The sequence below is a fragment of the Hemiscyllium ocellatum genome, chromosome 11, assembly GCF_020745735.1.
Source record: "Hemiscyllium ocellatum isolate sHemOce1 chromosome 11, sHemOce1.pat.X.cur, whole genome shotgun sequence".
NCBI lineage: Eukaryota > Metazoa > Chordata > Chondrichthyes > Orectolobiformes > Hemiscylliidae > Hemiscyllium > Hemiscyllium ocellatum.
This window is the reverse complement of record NC_083411.1, coordinates 28,633,777-28,643,473: the sequence shown is the minus strand read 5'-3', so window position 1 is coordinate 28,643,473 and position 9,697 is coordinate 28,633,777.

Sequence of the window (9,697 nt, the reverse complement as noted above, 5' to 3'; positions counted from 1 at the left end):
ATAATAGAGAGGCCACAAGCGAGAGGCAGAGGATGAGTCAGTATGTTTCGCAAAATAGCCCCCTTTCCCCAATGATTAAGTAACTTTCCTTTTCAGTCTGTGTCTTAGAAGCAGGAATCCACAGTCTTACTTAAAGTTGAAAACAGGTGACAGAGAGGCCTCAATGTCTTCTGTGAAATCAACCTGAACCTCCCAATCTCCAAAGAGGCAAAGACATTATCTGGCTTTCAAGGAGAAACTCACAAATATCCACTTTCTTATCCAGTCCCTGTCTATTTCCAGGCTGTTCCCTGGACCACCACGTTATGATCACTACCACATTATCCTGCAATCTAAGGGATGAGACCTGCTGTGTGCCTTCCACGTTAAACTCACCTGCTCCCCTGATGGTGTTCAACTTGATTCTGACTCAGTTGAATGCCAACTGTATGTGTCCACTGAACCCCAATGGTGATCACTTGTCCTTGACCCCCAAGGTCTGGAACTTGTATCACCCTTGCTTATGATCGGACAGGCCAAGATAAATCCCTTGAAGACTTCTTTAGAGACTTGATTGGTATTGAATGGACTATACAGATCTTGGCTTGGGTCACCGGCCCAGAAAGCAAAGCAGATTTCATTCAAATACCTCTCATCTGTAGTTACAAGCAGACACCTCAGACTCTCACATCACTCGGAAGGTTAATCCACCTCATTATGCTAAGGACCTGGGCCCCTTGGTCCACCATGTAGTCACAAGGGCTGATCCACTCTGTTATCAGCTGCAAACCTTCCAAGGAGGGATGACTACCCTCTACTATCTAACTCATATCTCTCACTATGCCACACTGTGCCACCATGAAAGTTGGGATATCCTTGATTTAATCTACCCTGATGTATGGGCCGAAACATCCTCCCACATTGGACTCACAAACTGTGAACCTATTCAGGTTGCCCTAAAACCAAATGTTAATTTACCATCCAAATGCCAATACCTGCTGAAACAATAAGCGATACTGAGCCTTACTGCTCTAATTAATGACTTTCACCATCAAGGTTTGGAGATGCCAGTGTTGGACTATGGTGTACAAAGTTAGAAATCACAGAACACCAGGTTGTAGTCCAACAGGTTCATTTGGAAGCACTAGCTTTCAGAGCACTGCTCCTTCATCAGCTAAATTGACATAACCACCTATTGGACTATAACCTGGTGTTATGTGATTTCTAACTTTCTCCATCAAGGCATTCTGGTCCCTTGCCAGTCACCCTGTAACACTCCAATTATGGCTGTCTCAAAACCTGGCAAACCAGATCAGTATAGACTGGTTCAAGACTTAAAAGCCAGTGTGCAGCCTCTTCATGTCCTGGTCCCAAATCCAGCTCATATTCTAACCTCGGTGCCATCATAGAGTCATAGAGATGTACAGCATGGAAACAGACCCTTCAGTCCAACCTGTCCATGCCAACCAGATATCCCAACCCAATCTAGTCCCACCTGCCAGCACCTGGCCAATATCCCTCCAAAACCTTCCTATTCATATACCGATCCAAATGCCTCTTAAATGTTGCAGTTGCACCAGCCTCCACCACATCCTCTGGCAGCTCATTCCATACACGTACCACCTTCTGTGTGAAAAAGTTGCCCCTTAGGTGTCTTTTATATCTTTCCCCTCTCACCCTAAACCTATGCCCTCTAGTTCTGGACTCCCCAACCCCAGGGAAAGGACTTTGTCTATTTGTCCTATCCATGCCCCACATAATTTTGTAAACCTCTATAAGGTCACCCCTCAGCCTCCGATGCTCCAGGGAAAACAGCTCCAGCCTGTTCAGCCTCTCCCTGTAGCTCAAATCCTCCAACTCTGGCAACGTCCTTCTAAAACTTTTCTGAACCCTTTCAAGTTTCACAACATCTTTCCAATAGGAAGGAGACCAGAATTGCACACAATATTCCAACAGTGGCCTAACCAATGCCCTGTACAGCCGCAACATGACCTCCCAACTCCTGTACTCAATACTCTGACCAATAAAGGAAAGCATGCCAAATGCCTTCTTCACTATCCTATCTACCTGCGACTCCACTTTCAAGGAGCTATGAACCTGTACTCCAAAGTCTCTTTGTTCAGCAACACTCCCTAGGACCTTACCATTAAGTGTATAAGTCCTGCTGAGATTTGCTTTCCCAAAATGCAGCACCTCGCATTTATCTGAATTAAACTCCATCTGCCACTTCTCAGTCCATTGGCCCATCTGGTCCAGATCCGGTTGTAATCTGAGGTAACCTTCTTCGCTGTCCACTACATCTCCAATTTTGGTGTCATCTGCAAACTTACTGACTGTACCTCTTATGCTTGCGTCCAAATCATTTATGTAAATGACAAAACGTAGAGGACCCAGCACCGATCTTTGTGGCACTCCACTGGTCACAGGCCTCCAGCCTGAAAAATAACCCTGCACCATTACCCTCTGTCTTCTACCTTTGAGCCAGTTCTGCATCCAACTGGTTAGTTCTCCCTACATTCCATGAGATCTAACTTTGCTAATCAGTCTCCCATGGGGAACCTTGTTGAACGCCTTAGTGAAGTCCATATAGATCACATCTACTGCTCTGCCCTCATCAATCTTCTTTGTTACTTCTTCAAAAAACTCAATCAAGTTTGTGAGACATGATTTCCCACTCACAAAGCCATGTTGACTATCCCTAATCAGTCCTTGCCTTTCCAAATACATGTACATCACGTGCCTCAGGATTCCCTCCAACAACTTGCCCACCACTGAGGTCAGGCTCACTGGTCTATAGTTCCCTGGATTGTCTTTACCGCCCTTCTTAAACAGTGGCACCATGTTTGCCAACCTCCAGTGTTCCGGCACCTCACCTGTGACTATTGATGATACAGGAGGTCCAGCAATCACTTCTCTAGCTTCCCACAGAGTTCTCGGATACACTTGATCAGGTCCTGGGGATTTATCCACCTTTAACTGTTTCAAGACATGTGCTAATTTTTTCGCTGTTGTTGACCTGCAACATGCCTTTTACTCTCTACGTCTTCATAGTAGTCAGCACCTGTTCGCCTCTACCTTTAATGGACACCAGCCTCGTGAACTCGACTATGTCAAGACTCCAACCTTGTCTCTCAGACCTTGTAGAAACAATTGCGATCTCTAACCCTCAAGGTGGATCTGCAATGATACAATATGTAGTTGTCCTCCTTATTGCCAGTCTGGATGAAGAATCCAACCACTCTTACGTCGTCCTCCTCCTCAACTATCAGAAACCCTTGGGCCATGTAGTCTCCCCAATAAGCTTTCCATTGTACAATGTCAAGTAAAATTTCTAGGTTTCATTCTGTCTGCTGACTCATGCTCTCTTGAACAGAGTGCATCACTCCTATTGTCAACTTTCCAGTCCAAACAACCATAAAAATGGTACGCTGGTGGCTGCGCATGGTCAATGTCTGCCGACAATGGATCCCCAATGCTGTTCTCCTTGTTAAGATGTCAACCCCATTTACCACCCATGAAGGTACCCTCGACCTCTCCTCAGAGGCAAAGCAAGCCTTCAATGAACTTAAGCAAGCCTTGTCACAAGCTCCAGCTTTGGGAAGACCCCTCAATGACAAACCCTTCCAACTATGCTGCACCATTCTAGATGACCGTGCTTCCTCAGTTCTCACTCAACTACAAGGAGATTGACACCACCCAGTTGCTTATTTCTCTACTAAACTTGACTCTGTTGCTTTAGGACATCCCCGTTCCGCCCAAATCCTAACCACTATTTATCTTAGTTTGCAGTCTGTAGAAAACCTCACACCTCAACAGGACATTGTTATCTACAATTCTCATGTGGTGATCGCCCTGTTAGGACAATTGCGAAGTCAGCATTTGACTGCAGCTCGCCAAAACCTTTATGAGGTTTACTTCCTGAACAATCCCAAACTGACAAAGTACTGCACCACCATTAATCCTGCCGATTTCCTTCCACATCCCCCTTCACCCTTATTCACTCCCGACCATGATTGCTTTCTTCTCATCAATGAGGACATCCAAATTCATCCGGATCTTTCTGACACCCCTATCTCAGACCCCAATATTAATATGTTCACTGATGGTAGTTCCTCTACTGACCATACAGGTACTCGCCTTTCAGGCTATGCGATAGTTAATGACCATAGCTCTGTCCTGGAGTCTGCTACCTTTGAGACTCCCTTTTCCACCCAACAAGCTGAGCTTTTTGTCCTCATCCGTGCCTGCATCCTCAGGACGGATCTCGTGTTAACATTTACACTGACTCCCGATATGCTTTTGGGGTCATGCATGATTTTGGACAACTCTGGAGAAGCAGAGGAATTTTGATATCATATGGTACTCCCATTTCCCACCGCCAACTTGTCTCAGATCTTTTAACCACGCTCCTGCTCCCAAAACCGGTTTCTGTTATCAAATATGCCGCCCATACTACTGGCCAATCCCCTGTTGACATTGGTAACTGCGCTGCTGATGACACTACAAACGAAGCCTGTCATGACCGTCTTATGATTGTGCCTATAATGATGAGCCAGACTGAAAGCTCCGACAAGAGTGGGTCAACCTTGGACAAACTAACCGTTAAAGATGTTGTTACCTTACAAGAGGACACCTCTGATTGTGAAAGACAGTTGTGGTCCAAAGCTGGCTGTTATTGTAATCCTGTTACTAAACTATGGACCACTCCAGCTGGACAGACGTATATGTCTGATGCTCTTGTTTCATGGGTAGTCGATTGCCTCCACAATGCAACACACTGTGGTGATCGCTCGATATCTGACCTCCTTCTGACCACTTGGTGGTAACCTCGCCTCCAGCAGATGGTCCGTAGTGTCAGTGCTCGATGCCTCACCTGCTAAGAACACAACTCGGGCAATGGTGTGCCTTCCCTGGTGGGCCAGACACTCCTCCCTGAAGGGCCCTTCCAAACCCTCCAACTCGACTTCATTGAGTTACAAAAGCGTCAACACTATGTTTTGGTCATTGTTGATGTTTTTTCTCGATGGGTTGAAGGTTACGCCACTTCTAATGCTACTGCCAAAACTGTTGGTGGCATCCGCCACCAACTTCATTGTGCTTATCGCCCACATGCTGCAGGGCTCATGGAGCTTTGTATTCAGACTCTGAAAACTAAACTTGCCAAATTGACTTCTGAGACAGGTCTTTAGATTATTGCCTCTGGTATTGTTCCACCTATGCTGCACTCCTTATGGTAAAACTCGCTTGTCCCCAGCCAAAATCAACTATGGTCGAGCTTTCCGCACACCTTGGAATGATGCTTCCTCCCCTATTCACTTCCCCCACATGACTGAGGACATGTCCGCCTCTGTCCTTTCCTTTACTAAAATTTTGCCAGGTCTTCACTCCCAAGTCGTGCTGCTCACAAGAAAATCCCCTCCCTCAACAGTGTTCCCATTGTTGAAACAGGCTCTTCCGTTCTCATCAAGAATTGGAATTGCCACGGCTTCCAACCTCAATGGGAAGGACCCTTCTAGACCCTCCTCACCACCACAACTGCTGTTAAGGTCACCAGGCGCTCTGCATGGGTACATCTCCATCATTGCAAGGTCTTCGTACGAGCCCCTTCCAAGGGGGAGATGATGGAGATGAAGACGATGGGGAACTGAGGGAGGAACCGGAATCAGTCTACTAAGATATAGCTGCACGTTTTGAATAGTAATTCTTCTTCTGTTTTAGATATCCTAATCCTTGCTCCAGAAATGACCACTAGGATCAAGATCGAACTTACCCTGCTATAATGACTTGTCATCGCCAGCATTGGTAATCAAGAAGGGACTGTTTACCCGTGTGATCCTGAGCAACCAGAGACTGTGTATCATTTATGCCAGAAAAATGTCCTTGTGTGCCAAGAGACTGATTCCTTCGATGCATGGAACATCACCAAGAATGATTGTCACAATAGTCAACTGCATCAAGATTGTCAGACAGTTCAGTTACAGAACAAGTCTAAATGGTCCTTACTCTGTCAGGGTGTTGTGTACCAGTTTGATTTCAGTTGTGGTATGGGCAGTCCTGGTAAGCCTTGCCCCCGTTCAAATAGGTCTAAATCTGCATGCCATAAAAGAGAAAAGGGAGAAATGTTACCTTTCATTAACAATCTTTTTCTTCAGAGTCATAATAAAATATTGGTTCGGGATGAAGTGGTCTGTTATGTCCTTACATCAGCAAAAGACACTTTGACCCCTTTCCCCCTCCTAAATCCCAACGAAGAGGTATGGAACGCTTCTAAGGCATTTATTGGACATAATATTTCTTTTGACTATTATTTATCCCCACCTGCTAGCTGCTTATGGACTTCCTCTAATAAGTCTGGAGTAGCCTATTCTAATTGTTACAATGGTGAATATGAATATGACTAAGACTATTCCCTGCGCTATGATCAAATGTACAGTTGCCACTGCTCCCCTGTAGGACCTCGCATATCATGGAGGAGTGTGGCTCTGCTATTGCTGGTACTCAGGTCCTTCGTGGAATGGGTAATGGCACCCACCTGCACTATGAAACCCCTAACGGGACCTCCATTCCCAATTGAGGGATGGAAAGAACCATTCTGGCAAAATAACCATATCTCTACCAAAAAACCCACCTCTTTCTATTGAGCAGCTTTCACCCTAAGCACTCAGGCCAACCATATTTTGTAGCAATAGACTACCCATATGTTCGGGGAAGTCACAACGACAGACCTGCTTCTTATTGAGAAGCTCCCTCCATTATCTATACTAAACCTGGTTATTACTTTTTCAGCCAAGGCAAAGCAACTAACTTCCTTGCCCTTGATGAAATAAGTACTCCCCATGCTGTATCTGTAGGACACCTTTCCCAACTACTATTCCCTGTCCAGTTACCTGGGGAATGGGATTTCCCTGCAAAATGTTCAGTTTCACCTGAATTCTTCACACATTGGAGGCTCAGGCTTTAGACACCACTAAAGCTCAGTCTGTGGGGTACGCATTTCTTAGTACTTTTTCCTTAGGAGGGTCTGCAGGAATTTTTAGCCATCAAACCCAAAATTATCTTATTTCCAGTCTCACCCTCTTGGACAACGAGAAGGCCTCGGCCTTAGCGGGAGTTAAGGACATTCTTTCAGAATTACACCTATTTTCCCAACAAAACCGGTACGCCCTCGATTACCTTCTTACAAAAGAGGATGGGGTTTGCACCATAGTTAAAGACAAATGCATGATTGAGGTCATTGAGAATATTACCAGACATGTAGATAACACCTGCACCTTCATCAGTCAAATGACAGAAGGCGTGTGAAGGGGAGATTGGGGCTTTGGCACATGGTAAAACTGGTTGATAAATCTGACCATCTTTATTGGTATTATTTTAGTTTGTGTCTTTGCTGGTATTACTATTGTTAAATGTACTATTGCTAAGTTAATAGCTTCTGTTGACAGCATTGGTTCCCCCCTCCCCAATGCACCCCCAAATCTATCCAAATGAAGATGAGGAGGTGCGATTGCCTACCCCTACTTCCTCCCAAGAGGAGAAGGAAGTCTGGAAGTCTCTAGCATCCATTCAATTGGACTGATCTAATCTATGCCCTCCCATCCTCTGGTGTGGTCATGGAATGACCAACGTGGGGGAGATAAGGATCTGAAATCTGAATACAGGCTGAAGTAACTAGTTGTAGTCTGAAACAACCATTTAATACATGTCCTTACTAACATAGGCAGCAATAAAATGTTTTCTTAATGCAAATAATGTAACAAAATGGCTTCTAGGCGGCAAATTGACAATTCTGCTTAAAAGCTGCATAAATTAGCTTTTAATCCAGCTAAAAGCTGAATTCCTGAACTAGCTGTAGTGTGCCTCAACAAAAATTAGCAAACAATGCTTCCTTTACAGTATAGAAATAACTACACTAGATAAGACATTCCTAGCCATCCTAACTGACCTTACAACCTGAAGCGGCAGATTCAAACCACTACAAATGCCGGAGGAAAGATCACAGAAGCACTTCACAGGAGGCTCCCAAGCACTGAGGATGTCACCTAGACAGGGGACGAAACGTCTGCAACACAAATTCCCAGCTCGGCGAACAGAACCACAACATATAGTGAAATGCCTAGGGAGCAAAGGCTGCCTGATACATATACCACAGCAATCATACTAGCAATCACATCATAACAAATTATGCTCTCTCTCTCTCTCTCTTTCTCCCTTTTGCAGTTTTCATTTCTTAAACATGGCAATAGTAATTTGATGCTGGAGATTCGTGAATTTGTCATGTATTGTGCCAAAACAAACTGGAAAATAAATTTTGTCTCTTTCCACCATAGTTTAAATCAGAAACCTATCAAGCAAACAAAATCAAGTGTAACTAAAAATATATTTTAAATCTATTTCATTCACATTAACATGGTGCAGTTGGTGAATATAAAATAGGTGCCACACTTATTTTCAACCATATTCACATTCTCCCTCGGTTACGGAGGGTGAATTTGGTTGCACTGGAAAGATGGCAGGCTAGGCACCCATTCCATTGAAACGCATCCCCCCAACAATTGAAAATACACCTGACAGGGGTCAGTAAAATCCAGTCTGTGACCCTAAAGCTGGACTCACCAGCTAGGGAACATCTTAACCACATTCATTCTGTCACACCCTCCATGAATTTTGTAAGTTTCAATGAGATCCTTTGAAAGTCTAAAAAAATACAGGCCCAGTTTCCTCAAATGGTTCTCTTAAAATAATCCTGGCATTCCAGGGATTAGTTAACTCTGTTCCTCTTTCCAAATTAGGATATTAATGTATTCCCTCCATAAGAAGTACACTCTTCATTAGAAGACTAAAACTACTCAATACTCTGGGTGAGGGCTTGCCAAGGCTCTATTACAAATGCAACAACACATCTTTAATTATATACTCAATCATTTTCAATATTTTACTGAACACCAGTTGTCCTTGTGGGATTTGAACCAAGAACATTAGCCTGTGGGCACTGAATTATCAGTGCAATGACATTACCACTACACAACTGTCTTTTTACAGAAGAGTGGTTTTAGGATTCTGCAATATTCCATGTGGAAGCGCGTTTGGCCATCTAAATTGAATGGTCTCTGTGCTGTTGAACACAACACAATAGAGGATATTTTGTTGTTAGTGAATTTCTTTAACTGTTGAATTTTCATGGGAGTCCTCGGGTGAATTTGACGCATTTTCCATAGTAGAATTACGATTCTGGGCCATACAACACGGAGGAAGGGATAATAGCGTGCTAGCATTTAAGTTTAGTCTTCAATTTATGTGTTTCCAGATATTAATATAATATATTTTAAGTTATAAACGTGCTAGCCGTAAAGTTAAAAAGCATTCCAATGTTAATCAGAAACACAGTTTTACATTTATTTTTCTGATGAAGTATTCATCCTACGTGTTGCTCATTTTTCTCTCATAAATGCATGCACCAGCATTTCCAAATTTGTTGTTCACACGTGTTTTCAAGGTGACTTTTTCCCCCTCGCTCAAGAAGAGACGAACAAATGTCTGCTGAACTCATGCTCAAAGCTGGACCAGGAGATAGCGCTGCAACTGCACGGAAGGGACAGGAATGAAGATTATCGAAATGCCATCCTCCTACCGCTTGGTGGCGGTCAGGTAACCAGTTTCGGAGGGCGAGAGGCGCGTTCAGACGGAAACAGTGAACGCGGTCCTCCCACCGCCAGGGCAG